General features: G+C 39.7%; 1 protein-coding gene across 3 annotated transcripts in view; it reads left to right on the forward strand.

The window, feature by feature from the left end:
• The window catches only part of LOC126094468 (probable cytochrome P450 6a20), a 136,499-nt gene that overhangs the window by 63,472 nt on the left and 54,502 nt on the right, over positions 1-18,525 (forward strand). The window lies entirely within an intron of this gene.

The following is an 18,525-nucleotide window of genomic DNA, read 5'->3' on the forward strand; positions in this document are numbered from 1 at the left end:
CTTCACACCAGTTGCATTTGGTCGGTCAATACAGGGATGGGGAATGCTGTTTGTGGATGACGCTGGAGTTGTCATCCGATGATGTCCAATATGTTCTCTATTGGAGACAGACCAGGTGATCGGGCAGGCCAAGGCAACATGTCAACACTTTGTAGAGCGTGTTGGGCTACAACAGCGGTATATGGGCGAGCGTTATCCTGTTGGAAAACACCCCGTACAATGATGTTCATGAATGGCAGCACAGCAAGTCGAATCATCAGACTGACGTCACTCAGGATGCGTGGGTTAATCACGAGAGGGCTCCTGCTGTCACACGAAACTGCACCCTACACCACAACTCCAGGTGTAGGTCCAGTGCGTCCAGCACTCAGACAGGTTGGTTGCAGGCCTTCAACTGGCCTCCTAATCAAAACACGGCCATCATTGCCACCGACGGAGAACCAGGTGTCATCAGAAAACACAACCCCAAGCTGCCCTCCAATGGGCTCTCGCTTGACACCACTGACGCCGAACTGGCGGTGTTTTGGGGTCAGTAAAATGCACTCAACGGTGTGTCTGGCTCAGAGCTGTCCTCGAAGTAACCTATTTCTATCAGTTTGTTGAGTCACTGTGGTACAAACCGCTGCAGATGCAATACGAAGCGCCAGAGCCCAACGCCGAATACAGTGGTTTTCGCTGTCGGTAGAGCCACGTGACCGTCTGCAGCCCGGACTTGTTGCGGCTGCACTTTCCCGTTACCACCGCTGGCAGCAGTCATGTACAGTGACTACATTCCTGCCAGGCCTTTCTGCAGTGTCGTGGAAGGGACATCCATATTCTCGTAGCCCTACTACGCCACTTCGTTCAAACTCTATGTGATGGAAATGTCTTCGTCGCTCACTGGCAGCCATTGACAGTGGTGACGAACATCAGCTCACCACGTCCACTCACAAAGTTAAACAACGCTCACCACCGTTGCCGCATGTATTTAAGGCAAACCTGTTTTGCATCCTCATAGTGTCGCTACTAGAGCCACTCCTATACGACTGGCGCGAAGTTTGAATCGGCATCATCTTTCAGATGTAGTGGCCGCCCACCAACTGTGGTTTATGTCGTGCAACTCCTTCTTAGTGTCAAAGTTTTTTTTCCATCCGTTTATGTGTGTGTCTTTGTTTATTAATCGTACTACGAGTACGTCTGATACTATTTCCAGACTTCAAGAGTGTTTTTCTATTTCGTTATATTAAAGACAGTAAAAGGGCCCAAACCTATAGTGGTAAACTTTAATTAAGTAAACTTTAATTAAATATCACTCAGCCCTAAAAACTGGTTATCTACACCATCTGACGAAAGAAATTATGTACCTACAATAGGAGGGGGAAACGAAATGAAATTTCACTCTTTGAGAGGCTATGTGATGTTATTCCAGTCATTACAAAATCGAGTCAGATTTACGAAGGACGTGACAATACGACATTGCACCGTATTTGTCCTGCATGTATGGGATGAGTATCAAAATAATGGTTCAAATGGCTCTGAGCACTATGGGACTTAACATCTGAGGTCATCAGTCCACTAGAACTTAGAACTACTTACACCTAACTAACCTAAGGACATCACACACATCCATGCCCGAGGCAGGATTCGAACCTGCGACCGTAGCAGTCGCGCGGTTCCGGGCTGCAGCGCCTAAACCGCGTGGCCACCGCGGTCGGCGATGAGTATCAGAAGACCGTTGAATCCTTTCCTGAGCAAGCTGGACACAAATGTGGTAAATGGTCCTTTAGGTCCTGGATAATCGCAATGGGATGGAGGTTATGTACGCACTGACCCACCAAATGTTTTGTCTCAGACATATTTGGGGATCTTACTGATTACGGGAGTACCTCAACATCATGCACACGTGTCATTAGGACACATGCTACTGTATGCCTGGACGAACATCGTCCTGACGAAAAATGGCACTACGATATTTTCGCATCAGTGGTACCACGTAAGGACACAGGATAGCGCTAATGCACTGCTGTACCTTTAGAGATCCGCGAATCACTTCCATCCGTGGAAGGCCGGCCGTTGTGGCCGAACGGTTCTAGGCGCTTAAGCCCGGAACCGCGCTTCTGCTATGGTCGCAGGTTCAAATCCTGCCTCGGGCATGGTTGTGTGTCATGTCCGTAGGTTAATTAGGTTTAAATAGTTCTAAGTGTAGGGGACTGATGACCTCAGATGTTCCAAGTCCCATAGTGCTCAGAGCCAGCCGTCCGTGAAGTGAAACATACCCAATTGCTCCCCACACCATGACGCCAGGAATGACATTGCTTCATTTCTCCAAAACACTGAAAAACATTGCCAGAATTGGACTTCACCCGCGTCTCCACCACAGTCGACGACGGTCCATTGCTGAGTAGAAGGCGATGTCATTCATAAGCAGTCCGTGCTTCCCGATCGCGGCACTTCTCCAGACGTAGCTGTTTGCGTTGTGACATTAACTACAGCCTACGCATGGGATGGTAATTCTCCACTCTGGATGCTGCTAGTCTCCGACCAATTGTGCGGGATGACATAGAACGTTCCGGGGAGTTCATTACCAGTTCTCCAAAAAAGGTGGTGGTCAGACGTGGTAGACCGGAAACTTGACGATGCCCTCACGTCGCAAAGCAGTCCAACATCGGACCACCGTGAAATTCGTTTCCCCATAAATCTGGTAATTGCATGATACAACGAGCCAGCCAAATGGAGACCAGCAATGAGGCCCCTTTCAAACTCTGTTACGTACTGATAACGCTGTCTCAAATGCATACTCAGCACTCCGTGCCCTTCATAGAGATCACAAAATATCTGACACAGGTCACGTCCCTTGTATACTCTACCAGGCCTGGTAACAACAAAGACGAACATCGCCAATGAACTCTGGTGATGGGTTCTACCTTTCTTAGAGAATTGCAACTCTAATGATTTACATACCTGCCGTTGATATGTATGTGAACGTATTCTGGGTACTTTACTTTTTGTGTCACGTAGTGTATGTCTTAACTATGATGGCTGCACTTTATCTTTGAAGAAGAACAGGGACCGAACTGGACGTAGACCAGCACTGCCTAAGTCAGAGACAGTAGATACCAGTAGCATTTTTACTGAAATAATATTGAACTTCAGTTGACACTTTATTTTGCTACAATTCTGCAGTGTACAACATTCTGAGAACTGAACATCATACTACAAAAATACTACGTATCAAAATCGGACATAAAGGAAATGGGATTCTCTGATGTACCCCAAAGAGTTCAGAAATCAGAGGCACCCCAGTCGACCTCGACTAGCTATGGGACCACCGATCGGTTGATATTAATATCATTGGATCCATAGTTTTAGGGATGTTGTCATTAAAAGTAAGTAGCTAAATATATGGACCTTGAGTAAAACTGATCATTGATATCATTTATAATTGTACCTTTGTCTCGAAACAGTTAAGCTGTTTGCATGCACACACATTTTTAATGCAGATTGTCTTGTGTAGCTTTAATCGTGGGCAATGGCCTTCTCTGCTGTACTAACTCGTAACTTGAATATTTTGTGTAATTCTCTTTTACATTCCAAATCCTATGGAATCTCTATTGCATACCAAACATTTCGGGAGAGACTGATAAAACTGCAGGTGTTTGCACCATGTTTGAATGTATTCATCCAAAAAATTAGGTAAAGAGTGTGACTTGCAATTTTCCTGTATCTAAAATATGTAAACAATACCCTACACACTCATTCACTCGCAAAGACACACACACACACACACACACACACACACACACACACACACATTTATCCTTCAAAATGATGACTAAACACTATTGTGAACTCTAAGGCAAGTGCTCCAATGCTATTTGCATATAAGTTAAAATAAGGTGCTGACAACTGAGATTTAAACTTAAAGCTAAAATGATGATGTAGTAAAAGTAAATTGACTAGGCTTATAACTGCAGAAAATACATATTGGCTAAAATACTACACAAAGCAGACAAACAAACACACGCCATCTATTGGGGGAATGTAATTAATTCCACTATTAAGGCTTATTCTTTGTGTAAGATACAATGCACATTCAATTTAACTATGTCCACATCTAAATTGCTCTATGATGCTTGTCAAATGTTACAGTTTTATTTCCATATCTAAAATATGCAAAGAATGTTGACGTTTCAATTTGATGCTGTCTCTTGGTGGTTCATAGAACGAGTTGTCAACACTTGACGTTTTAGAAGAATTTCGGAGACAATGACTTCATCCTGATGATGTATCATTTGTTGTGACATCAGCAGCGTAAAATGCATCATGAAAAGAAAGACATACTAGCATTAGCATATTTGAAAAAATAAATAAATAAAGTTGTCCTGTTCCCAGATAATGTTGGCGAGTCTGACCATCATTGGTCATTGTGAGTGGGACCCAGCAGCAGTCTTCCGAAAATAAGAGGCACAGGGTGGACGATCGTAACAGTTTATTTCGGACCTTGAGGGAGGTAGCGTGTTTGTTGTAAGCATAGTCATAGTACAGTTCACAATTAATTGCCTTTTTCACTACTTCTTAACATACTGTTGATTACATCGTATCAAAGTAAAGTGTACTTCGTATCACGTAGTTGTTTATTAACTATTTTTAAAAACATAAGCTAATGGCAGTCACCCTGCAAATAATCTTTATTGTACCACACAACAGTATGCAGAGTAACTGTGATCATCCTGCAAAGTATCATTCCACACCCTGTAAACAGACCATCACTGTCCTAGGAGAAATGTTACTCACCCTGGGGGAACGGTGACCACCCAGTTGGAATGGTGGCCGACCAAAGGGAACTTTGATCACCCTTCAAAATGAACATCTTATGTCTTCCCCTGCACCCATTGAGAATGGTAGTTACTCTATAAAATGGGCATAATTTGCCCAGTGAACAATGTTGGTCAACCAGGGGGAATAGTAATCACTCAAGTGGAATGGTTATCACCCTTTAAAATGACCATCATTGTCCAAGGAGAAATGCTGGTCACCCAAAGGGAATGGTGGTAACCTAAGGGGAATCGTGGCCTTCCTGTAAAATCACCACCATTTGTCCACACTGGGAAAGAGGTCCTCTGGAGGAATGGCAGTCACAGAGGGGAACTAGTAGCCACCCTATGAATTGAATATTACTGTCACAGAGGAAGTAGTGAATACCATGTAAATTGAACATCGTTCTTCACCCTTTAAAGCGACCATCATTTCCCACCCTGTACACTGATCATTATTCTTCACCCTGTAAACAGACGATCATTGCTCTAAGCGAAATTTTGGTCACCCAGGGGACAGCCAAGGGGAATGTTGATGACCGTTTGAAATGACCATAATGTGACCTCCCCCACTTCCACGAAGAAAGATAGTCACTCTATTAAACGACCATCATTTGGCCCAGTGAAATAATGTTGGTCAACCAGAGGGAAAGTTAAAGGGGAATGGTGATGAGCCTTCAAAATGACCATCATTGTCCAAGAGGAAATACTGGTCCCGTAAGGGGAACGCTGATCTTCCTGTAAAATCACTACCATTTGTCCACAGAAGGAATGGTTGTCACCCTGCAGGAATGGTAGGCCTTCAGAGGAAACGGTTGTCACCCTGTAAACTGACTGTCATTGTCCCAGAGGAAATAGTGCATACCACGTAAACTAACCATCTTTCTTCACTCTTTAAAATGACCATCATTTTCCACCCTGTAAACTGACCATCATTGTCTCGTACAATAATTTGCTGGGTATTGGTGGTCTTTCACATATGCATCTACTGCCTAGTCATAAAATTTCATCTCACATTTGCGCACACAACACCAAAAACTGTATATAGTGTTTCCACATCTGCCTCATCATCATCATAATCAGTAAATTTCAACCATCTGACCTATATGTGACAGTAAATTTCCTCTGTTTCTCTGTAATGTTTATTTTAATGTAACAACATTGTAATATATCATAGATGGAATTAAAAAAATACAGATTTTCCTCAGTAGCTGACATTATCTCTTGGATTTATACACCACAGTAAATTTCCAGGTAACAAAATTATAATACAGAGGGAATGAAAGGAATTTAGTTTTTCACAGTAGCTGACATCTCTTCCAGTAGCTGACATGCGTACCAGTAACTGACATTTTCTTGGAGAAAGAAGGTTACAGCAAATTTCAACCATCTGACCTATATGTAAAACTGTGTTATACAGAAACTGACAGCATATTTTACCACACTGAAACTTAAAATATTTATGAGGATATCAGGAGTGATGCTCATACATGAACTGATACTTAAAGTTTCCCTGTAAATAACAGGAACATTCCTCAGCGTAAGAGAGAAGTTAGGTTAATGAAAGATGAATTGAATGTTGAACCTGTTACCAAATTTGTTGGTCTATCAGGAAAAATGCATGCTTTCAAGACAAAGTCTATTTACTTCGCTAATTCTTATAGACATGTGCACATTAGGCTGAAAGTTAGCCCAGCAGTAGCGTTCATGTGTGTTTTACAATGTTATAGAACCAATTTTTTGATGAATTTAAATTCATGTCAGACTGTGGTATTCAACTAACACACAGTTTGTTTCATTAGTGTCAATAAACAGTCTGTGTGTGTTTGAATAAATTATATAGATAATTTAGATGTGGAAATATGTAACTTTAAGGTCGATTGTGCTTGCATAGTTTTGTAAGGCAATCCAACTTTTGTCGTTAACATGTCCTGTATAATTGAAAGTTTTGTCACAAGTGCCAATATGCACTTTATAGAACTGTTAACTTGCAACAGTATGGCGATGAGCGTTTTGTGCTCAATATTTCATATGTTTGAGAAGTAATAAAATTTCGTTTCACAGCAAATTTAGAATTTTTGTTTGTGGTCAGAGAGCTGTAATTATATTTGTCTATTAACTACCTGCACGTGCTTTGTACTTGATAAATAAGATTATTTCAGTGGCAAAGATTTCATTTTCGAAAATATTCACCATCGTATTACGTGAAGTTTCATGTCTGTCTTTTTCCAGACACAGCTTTGGTCGTGGTTCGATGTATCTAGACAGTGCAGAAATTCTGCTTGTGTATGTGAAAATCTGCAGTATAAGTATAAAGATACACTGCAATAATATAAAATCTCCCTTCCTTTCTAAAATGGTGTTTCACCTATTCATTTGTCTTTTGGCTTTGTTGTGTGTGGATGTGGTATTTTTACATTGTTCGTTTTTATTAGATGTTGCTGTTGTTTAATATATAGTTGTTAATGGGAAATACAGGTTTAGAGAGGCTTGTCACCGTAGTTCTGATTGGTAAATATTGCACCCTTGGTCGAAAGTTCTTGTTGAACATGACCTCTTTTATGCACAACCGTTTGTAAGCAATTACAGCCAATCGGTATCATTGATTATATTTTTTTAGTGTAAAGCATGACACATTACGTTTGTTTCCCATCTATCTCAAAATTGGCTGTTGCTAAGATAAATCGTTACTGAAAAACTTGTAAGAACGTCAAATGTTGACTGTTCTATGAACCACCAAAAGACAGCATCAGATATAAATGTCAACATCTTCTGTGTATTGTGGATGTAGAGGTATTATTGTAACACTTGAAAACCATCACAGAACAATTTAGATGAGGGTGCATTGTGACTTGATACCAATAACAGGGCTAAATAACAGAATTAATTACATTTTTCCAGTAGCTGGCCGTAATTAGACTTTATTTTTCTGTGTGTCTGCTTAGCGTAATACTTTAGCTAACATTTGCGTTCTGCCATTATATGCTTGGTCAGGTCAGTTTTACTACATCGCCCTTCCTGCTAAACTTGAAATCTCAGCTGTCAGTTTAGCATATCATCTATAACTATGTAGACATGGAAACAGAACTGGAGGACTTGCTTTAGACTTCACTACTGCATTTTGGTGGATTGTGTGTGTGTGTTTGTGTATGTGTGTATATTGCTATCATATTTCCAGTATGTAAGTACTTCAAGACACACCCTTTACATAATATTCTAAACAAACACTTTCTACGTTCTTCTAATAATTTCAGAAGTCACTTTCTACGTTGCTCACATAATTCAGATAATTCGGATACATTTGAGCACAGCCAAAATGTTTGCTTTCGGAATACAATGTGATCATTTTAATGCCTGATAAAATACTACAGTCTGGTTTATTTAAATGTGCATAGTCATAGTTAAGTTACTTGATTATAAATTAAATTATTATAATAATGTAAATCATGAGTGACATAGTTGAAGGCTTATCAAATCATCGATCATGATGAATGAAAGTGACGGTTTCATTTTAATAGTGCGCTGATTTAGGCTGGAGAGGTCCAGGGGAGAAAGAAAGTGGACGGGGATGGGCATGAGGTTCATCGCCCTTTATGTGATAATGATGATATCACTGCTAAAGCTGATGACTTCACTGATTGGAGTGATGATGCTACTGATAAAGGTGCCTCGCTAGTGACGTCGCGAGTGGGATACGGTCGTGAGTCACATGTTTTATGGAATACTGCAATTTCGTATAAAATGCATGAAAGCCTCCACTAACTTAGCAGGTTAGCTCTTCGAGGTTCCTTATTCGAACATCTGTGAAATTTTGAAGTATTCATGAAGATCCTTTTCTACAGCTACCAGTCGTACATCACTATCCTCTATCGAGCCTTTGACGTTCGCGAGTGGGATACGGTCGTGAGTCACATGTTTTCACAGATGTTAATGAAGTGGGCGGGTTGGGGTCTTTTATGATCCAGAATGCCTATAGCACGCCTACTTACGTCTCTGTACTAATAATGATGCAGCTTAAGATTTAATTACTTTAAATGTTGTACCTGCAAGTCCAATGTAGTAACCTGCTGTTGCATTTTATCGCCTACCAGAACTCTTGTTTAATTTAAGCCCTAAGTCTACTGGGCTGGACCGATGCAGAAACCAATAGACGGTGGATGCATAAAGATGATGCGAACACTACCATTTAGTACACACTTGACACTCATACTAAGACACACGGACTGAAGCGTTCTGCAGAAATTACAAAATTTCAGATTTGATAATCAAACTATCATCAGCTACCGAAGATCTGGTTGTCCTCGAAGACTTGACATGCTGCATTCTCGTCCGTTTTTTGACCGTGTGATACACCAGAAGGAACTCAAGTAAACGGTAATGTGTTCCCCTTTATTTTCTAGGTGTTAGAAAGAAGTTAGCTATTATACGAATTTTGTGTTGTAATCATTTGTATCTAGATAGGTCGTTTTGTCTACATTTGTTGTTGCCTGAATTATTATCACTATAATTACCTTATGTCAAGAAAGAGCTATTTCACTTTCCCCGCTGACATCAGAATTAGCCTTATTTTTCGCAGGATTAGTTAATAATTCTTCTGTTTCTTTTTCTATTAATTTTTATTCTCTGCTTCTTTTCCCATTGCTGTCAATCTTTGTAGAACTACAGCGGAGTGACAAAACCCGAAAGAAAGTAACAGAAATAACTCTAAACTAGGAAGCATTTATTTATTAGTATAAACGCCTAGTTACATGAGCTAGAGCGTTCGCCAGCTTTGATTTTATCCATGCATCTCGAATCGGGTCAGACGACTATTAGGGAACCTGACACGTGGCGACATGTGCGCTCTAGATCAGAAGCTGTTACACATCGTTAGCCTAACAAGCAGCATGTTAGTAGAGCACACGGTTCGTTGACAAGCGTAGATGGTGGTGTCTATGAATGTATCCTGTCGCCAACAGCTTGTGTCGACATCGTCCGTTTCGCTACTGAGCCTGTGGTAGCGCATGAGAGTGTAAGTAACCTACAACCTGACCTCGCTGTCATCGTTGTATTGGATGGCTCTGTTTCCGTGTGGAACTGCCCAGTCTGATTCTCAGTTACGGCACCTGGCTGAGTCTGTTGTTGGTACTCCTTCCTGGATACCAGCGCTCACTGGCTAACTTATAATTAAAATAGTCTTTGGCATACCAATGATTTTATTACACCTTCTGCGACTTGATGGAAATATGTCGGACACGTAAGCTAATTTACAAATGAAACAGGAAACTGTTAGGAGGCATTTATGTCGCGAATAATTTCAGTGCCTAACACACCAGTACGATCATTATTTTCCCAGCTGTTAAATGACATCATCTGCTGTCTGTCACAGACTTTGTCTATTTTTGACAAATGGACTCCACGACGTTATATTTTGTTCGTCGCTTGAGTGTGACAAGTATTTTAGTGCATTTCCCATGAGTATCGAGTAAAAGCACTGCCTTCGTGATAAATACAGGCCTTAGCGGAAAGATAGGGGCAACAGAGTCAGCTACTCCACTGAGTCGGCGGATTGTGCTGACTAGCAGGTATTCATACAAAGTTTCGTGTTCTTTTCTGTTGGTATAATACCTATAAGCTGGCTGCAGAACTTATTATAATAAGGGGGAACTTGTGCCAGTTTTTTCCTTCTAATGAAGGATAGAGGAAGAGAGGGATGAAAAAATTTCGAGGGAAGTCTGGTAGTTACTTAGGATACAGGAGCCTGCATCCTACGTTTTCATGAGGACCAGATTTTTTCGGGAAATCGGAGAAACTCCACCTGATGGTAATTGTTGCTGGGGGCATCCACAACGTCTCGTATAAGTACAAATTGTAGCATAGATATTGGTGCTGCAGTTAGGCTTGTTCTGTTTTGGATTCTTTACTAGCAGTTCCTCGTAAAATCTTCAATTTTTAAAGTAATGCTGTTCCGTGCTGATTCCCAAAGTTGTCTATGTATTTATCCTCTCCCGACACTTTTCAGTACATACATCCAGTAGTTCAAAGAAAAGTCTAAGCATAAGTAATAAGTGTCTGTTTGCATCATTGTATAGGTGTGCCTACCAGTACCGGTTTGAAATGTAGCTTACTGGTGGAATCATGTGGTACTTTACTTTATGGTACTGTCTGTTAGTTCACAGCAGCTGTAACTATATACTTGTAATCCGTCTTTTTAATTTCGTTTGTGTTGAAATGCTACCTGAGACATTTGTTGCAATATCCCTTATCTGGAGAGTATACGTATGATAACGATGTACAGAATCCTGTTAGCAAGTTACTAGAATAATTTAGAATAAATTTGTCATATAAGGATACAAATAAATGGTTATTAGCTTCTCCTGAAAAACTGCGTTTTTTGTATGTTTGTGTTTTACCTGACTTCCTAACGACTGTTCTGTATTTATTTTATTTATTTAGCGTATGGCTCATAACATCACAGTAAAAATTACAGAAACAACACGATTAAAAAAAATCACATATGTATAAACAGAGCAATAAATTGTGTATCATACATTTTCATGTTCATTTTTTTAATGTGTGCATATATGTATGTATATGTATGCAATATTAAAAAGTATATTACCACGAAAACTAACTACAGAGTCGTTTTAAGTAATATACGTGTTTCCTATGTATGAAAAAAAGGGTGTGGTACAATGTCTAGCATTTTAAATTTCTGTTGTTAATTTCTTGTGTAAATCATTTAACAGCATTTTAAAATATTGGAAAAACAAAACTATATAAGTCGTGTTTAATTTCATATTTTTCACCAGGAAATACAATCACATATGTCGAATTTAATTTACGTGTGCTTCAGAATCTGTCGCGTCACTGCTGAGTGAAAGCATGGCGTCATAAAAGTTATGCTACAGCCTTGAGTTCACGAAGGTAATGGTACGAGTCATTGGATATGACCTCTATTTCTCAGGCAACTGAGGTAGCGAGCAAGTTGTTTTCTTTGACATATGTAACTGCCAGTTGTAATAACATTTCTTCTATTCTGCGTTCATAACAAAATTGTACAAAATTGTTTTAATGCTTGATAAAATACTACAGTCTGGTTTATTTAAATGTGTGTAGTCATAGTTAAGTTACTTAATTATAAATTAAATTATTATAATAATGTGAATCATGAATGACGTAGTTGAAGGCTTATCAAATCATCGATCGTGATGAATGAAAGTGACTGTTTCATTTTAATAGTGTGCTGATTTAGGCTGGAGAGGTCCAGGGGAGAAAGAAAGGGGACGGGGATGGGCATGAGGTTCATCGCCCTTTATGTGATAATGATGATATCACTGCTAAAGCTGATGACTTCACTGATAAGAGTGATGATGCTACTGATAAAGGTGCCTCGCTAGTGACGTCGCGAGTGAGATACGGTCGTGAGTCACATGTTTTATGGAATACTGTAATTTCGTATAAAATGCATGAAAGCCTCCACTAACTCAGCAGTTTAGCTCTTCGAGCTTCCTTATTCGAACATCTGTGAAATTTTTATCTTACAATTTGAAGCATTCATGAAGATCCCTTTCTACAGCTACCAGTCGTACATCACTATCCTCTATCGAGCCTTTGTCGTTCTTAAACGTATCTTTACAGATATTAAAATTCTTGTTTCGCGAAAGATAACTTGTTTTTAAGACAGCTCAGTTGTTTTCAAAACAATTGTAAGTGCGATAGCAACATTAGAAATCGATGATAGTGAGATAAATTTGGTTATATATGCGAATGATACCTTTTTGATGGGTCTAACACGTCTGAAATTTCATAACTTAATTCTCTATGTGCCGTCATCTCGTTGAAATTCAAGACCATCAATTTTTTGCTGAAATAGTACCCTTTCCTAAATTAAAAGGGAATTTAATGCACTGTTTAGTCATTTCTTAGAATTCAAATAGCAAATTGAATTCATTATGAAACTGCTACATATTTAATAATTCATTCTAAATTAAGTCCAGTTTTGTCTGTGCATGCATTAAATAAAACTATATTCTGAGTAATTCTTTTGGATTCTTAGAGTTTTTGGTCTTTCGTAATCTGTATGTTGTTGTTGTTGTTGTTGTCTTCAGTCCTGAGACTGGTTTGATGCAGCTCTCCATACTACTCTATCCTGAGCAAGTTTCTTCATCTCCCAGTACCTACTGCAACCTACATCCTTCAGAATCTGCTTAGTGTATTCAAATCTTGGTCTCCCTCTACGATTCTTACCCTCCACGCTGCCCTCCAATACTAAATTGGTGATCCCTTGATGCCTCACAACATGTCCTACCAACCGATCCCTTCTTCTGGTCAAGTTGTGCCACAAACTTCTCTTCTCCCCAATCCTATTCAATACCTCCTCATTAGTTATGTGATCTACCCATCTAATATTCAGCATTCTTCTGTAGCACCACATTTCGAAAGCTTCTATTCTCTTCTTGTCCAAACTATTTATCGTCCATGTTTCACTTCCGTACATTGCTACACTCCATACAAACATTTTCAGAAACGACTTCCTGACACTTAAATCTATACTCGATGTTAACAAATTTCTCTTCTTCACAAATGCTTTCCTTGCCTTTGCGTCTACATTTTATATCCAATCTACTTCGACCATCATCAGTTATTTTGCTCCCCAAATATCAAAACTCCTTTACTACTTTAAGTGTCTCATTCCCTAATCTAATTCCCTCAGCATCACCCGACATAATTCAACTACATTCCATGATCCTCGTTGTGCTTTTGTTGATGTTCATCTTATATCCTGCTTTCAAGACACTGTCCATTCCGTTCAACTGCTCTTCCAGGTCCTTTGCTGTCTCTGACAGGATTAGAATGTCATCGGCGAACCTCAAAGTTTTTATTTCTTCTCCATGGATTTTAATACCTACTCCGAATTTTTCTTTTGTTTCCTTTACTGCTTGCTCAATATACAGATTGAATAACATCGGGGAGAGGCTACAACCTTGACTCACTCCCATCCCAACCACTGCTTCCCTTTCGTGCCCCTCGACTCTTATAACTGCCATCTGGTTTCCGTATAAATTGTAAATAGCTATTCGCTTCCTGTATTTTACCCCTGCCTCCTTCTGAATTTTGAAAGAGTGTATTCCAATCAACATTGTCAAAAGCTTTCTCTAAGTCTACAAATGCTAGAAACGTAGGTTTGCCTTTCCTTAATCTAGCCTCTAAGATAAGTCATAGGGTCAGTATTGCCTCATGTGTCCCCATATTTCTACGGAATCCAAACTGATCTTCCCCGAGGTCGGCTTCTACTAGTTTTTCCATTCGTCTGTACAGAATTCGCGTTAGTATTTTGCAGCTGTGACTTATTATACTGATAGTTCGGTAATTTTCACATCTGTCAACACCTGCTTTCTTTGGTATTGGAATTATTATATTCTTCTTGAAGTCTGAGGGTATTTCGCCTGACTCATACATTTTGCTCGCCAGATGGTAGAGTTCTGACAGGACTGGCTCTCCCAAGGCTGTCAGTGGTTCCAATGGGAGGTTGTCTACTCCCGGCGCCTTGTTTCGACTCAGGTCTTTCAGTGCTCTGTCAAACTCTTCACGCAGTATCATATCTCCCATTTCATCTTCATCTACATCCTCTTCCATTTCCATAATATTGTCCTCAAGCACATCGCCCTTGTATAGACCCTCTATATACTCCTTCCACCTTTCTGCTTTCCCTTCTTTGCTTAGAACTGGGTTTCCATCTGAGCTCCTGATATTCATACAGGTGGTTCTCTTTTCTCCAAAGGTCTCCTTAATTTTCCTGTAGGCATTATCTATCTTACCACTAGTGAGATAAGCCTCTACATCCTTCCATTTGTCCTCTAGCCATCCCTGCTTAGCCATTTTGCACTTCCTTTCGATATCATTTTTGAGACGTTTTTATTCCTTTTTGCCTGCTTCACTTACTGCATTTTTATATTTTCTCCTTTCATCAATTAAATTCAATATTTTTTCTGTTACCCAAGGATTTCTACTAGCCCTCGTCTTTTTACCTACTTGATTGCTGCCTCCACTATTTCACCCCTTAAAGCTACCCATTCTTTTTTTACTTTATTTCTTTCCCCCATTCTTATCAATTGTTCTCCCTGAAACTCTTTACAACCTCTGGTTTAGTCAGTTTATCCAGGTCCCATCTCCTTAACTTCCCATCTTTTTGCAGTTTCTTCAGTTTTAATCTACAGTTCATAACCAATAGATTGTGGTCAGAGTCCACATCTGCCCCTGGAAATGTCTTACAATTTAAAACCTGGTTCCTAAATCTCTGTCTTACCATTATATAATCTATCTGAAGTCTGTCAGTATCTCCAGGCTTTCTCCATGTATACAACCTTCTTTTATGATTCTTGAACGAAGTGTTAGCTATGATTAAGTTGTGCTCTGTGCAAAATTCTACCAGGCGGCTTCCTCTTTCATTTTTTACCCCCAATCCATATTCACCTATTACGTTTCCTTCTCTCCCTTTCCCTACTAACGAATTCCAGTCACCCATGACTATTAAATTTTCGTCTCCATTCACTATCTGAATAATTTCTTTTATTTTATCATACATTTCTTCAATTTCTTCGTCATCTGCAGAGCTAGTTGGCATATAAACTTGTACTACTGTAGTAGGTGTGGGCTTCGTATCTATCTTGGCCACAATAATGCGTTCACTATGCTGTTTGTAGTAGCTTACCCGCATTCCTATTTTCCTATTCATTATTAAACCTACTCCTGCATAACCCCTATTTGATTTTGTGTTTATAACCCTTTATTCACCTGACCAGAAGTCTTGTTCCTCCTGCCACCGAACTTCACTAATTCCCACTATATCTAACTTTAACCTATCCATTTCCCTTTTTAAATTTTCTAACCTTCCTGCCCGATTAAGGGATCTGATATTCCACGCTCCGATCCGTAGAACGCCAGTTTTCTTTCTCCTGATAACGCCATCCTCTTGAGTAGTCCCCGCCCGGAGATCCGAATGGGGGACTATTTTACCTCCGGAATATTTTGCCCAAGAGGACGCCACCATCATTTAACCATACAGTAAAGCTGCATGCCCTCAGGAAAAATTACGGCTGTAGTTTCCCCTTGCTTTCAGCCGTTTGCAGTACCAGCACAGCAAGGCCGTTTTGGTTAGTGTTACAAGACCAGATCAGTCAATCGTCCAGACTGTTGCCCCTGCAACTACTGAAAAGGCTGCTGCTCCTCTTCAGGAACCACACGTTTGTCTGGCCTCTCAACAGATACCTAAGGTACGGCTATCTGTATCGCGGAGGCACGCAAGCATGCCCACCAACGGCAAGGTCCATGGTTCATGGGGGGAGGTAATCTGTATATCGAACTTTAATTCTTTCTAGCGTATAGGAGAATGCAATCTCATAATTCTATTCTGAAACCAAGATCTTTGTTCTTCTATCACGAAAAATTTAACCGTATCTAGCCGTGTGTACCAATTTAACAAGTTCACTCAAAATATTGAGTCGTTCATTTATGTTGGAGTGAGAGGATTACAATTTTTTTACGGTCTTAGTTTTTACGGCAACATTGTTCTGTGAAGCGAATGAACATGGAAAGCTATGTACAGTACAAGGAACATTGAGGTCAATGTAGTGTGTATCATCCATTACATAGTTTAAACTATTCACTGATTTGCTAAATTATAAACTCAGAAACCTCAGCGTGTGACTTCTGCTTTCTCACTTTGTGCTCATAACTTCAAGCGTAAAGTATGATACTAACTTCTTTAAAAAAAATTGAGCCATTGACTAACAAAGTGATTACTTTTCGAATTTCAGTCACCACATATTGTTCGCGCATTTCAGTTACAATTGTTGAGTTGCAGATTTCATAAATATTTCTCTGGTTTATGTTACGTCATATTAGTCTTTATGCTGTAACTTTCGACGAGGTCCTCTGTCATCATCGCGAACCGAGCGAGGTGGTGGCGCAGTGGTTAGCACACTTTACTCGCATTCGGGAGGACGACGGTTCAATCCCGCGTCCGGCCATCCTGATTTAGGTTTTCCGTGATTTCGCTAAATCGCTCCAGCCAAAGGCCGGGATGGTTCCTCTGAAAGGGCACGGCCGACTTCCTTCCCAGTCCTTCCCTGACCCGATGAGACCGACGACCTCGCTATCTGGTCTCTTCCCACAAACAACACACCAACACACTCAACATCATCGCGAGGAGTTATCTGTCGAACAAATTCACATGGTAGCACTTTCGTATGTAGTTGGCGGAATTATGTTTTGGAGACATTACAGAGTCACGGAAGATCTTCATGCTACCAGAAATTATGTCGATGTCTGGGACGAACGAACATTAGTAGCGATGCTGCGTCCGTTAGATCATCAGCCTATAGCACTTCTTCCTTTCTTCGGCACTGGATCGCATAAAATAGGCAGAATCCTGGGCAGGCAAGGCATCAGCCCGTTTTTCGTTCAATTAAAGAGATACCGTAACTAACAAAATTAAAGAGATACCACAACCAATGAAACAGAGCCTTTGTCTTAGTGTTCCTAGAATTTTAAATGAGGCATTCTAGACGTACTCTTTGGGATCGTTGCACAGAGCACCAACACCACATTAAATATAATGAATTAGACAAATCTTTAGTTTTTGAAGATAGCCTTCTAAACAAATACACGATTATGTATGATGAAATGAAAATCTAATCTCATGAGTCTATAGACTGGGAATCTGTCATCAAAGACATTACTGAAAGCACCTTCGAGAAATTTTAACCTCTTCATAAAAAATCACATAAAAACAAGAAAATAGTGGTTGCTCGTGATTTTCGTGTGGGTTTATTGAATATCTCTGCCAATGAACAGTTATTGCAATCAGTAACACTGACATTCAATTTAATTCTTGCTGTGAACTTTGCAACAACGGGATGTAAATGTTCTTAACTGCTATTGATAATATTTTTGTGACAAATATAGGGAAGAAAGTCATGTCATAAAACCAACTATAAATGGTCTACATGGTCATGACGTGCAGTATCTTATGTGAAATGTTGAAACTTGTCAGGATATAAAATCTATGGAATCTGAGTACAGGAGGGTAAAAAAAACAGTCAAAAATTGAGAATTATATGAAAGTGCTCAAAGACTTGAACTGGATACACGTTTACAATACTTCTGACTCAAATGGAAAAAGCAAAGCATTCATTAATAAAGTTACTTTCTCCTTTGAAAATTGTTCTCCCCTGAAGATAAATGACTAAACTATAGATTGCATAGAAATAAAGGTTTCATGTGAGACAAAAAGGAAACTGTTTCTACTATCTAGAAACAGTTCTGATGGTAGCACTGTAATGCATTACAAAGAATACTGAAAAACTGAAGCAAATAATCCAGGAATCTAACACTAAGCAACTATATTATGAGAAAAAAATAATTTCATCAGGCAATAAAATTAAAAAAGAAATTTAAGGGGTATAGTGAAGACAGAGACATGTAGGGCCAGAAAGGAAGAGGAACATATAGCTCTAAAAATAAATGAGACATCGGTAACAAGTAAATGTAATGTTGCAAACCTGATATACGAGTACTTTGCTTCCATTACTGACAGCTTGTGTTTATCAGGTTCAGTAAACAGTTCTTTATGATATCTGAGTCAAGTCTCTACAAATAACTTCAGTGAAATGGAAATGACATTCACTTCTCCCTAAGAAGTAGCATTCATAATGAAATCCTTAAAATCAAACTATTCTAGTGGTCACGA

The sequence above is a fragment of the Schistocerca cancellata genome, chromosome 8 (genome assembly GCF_023864275.1).
Source record: "Schistocerca cancellata isolate TAMUIC-IGC-003103 chromosome 8, iqSchCanc2.1, whole genome shotgun sequence".
NCBI classification, from domain to species: Eukaryota; Metazoa; Arthropoda; class Insecta; order Orthoptera; family Acrididae; genus Schistocerca; species Schistocerca cancellata.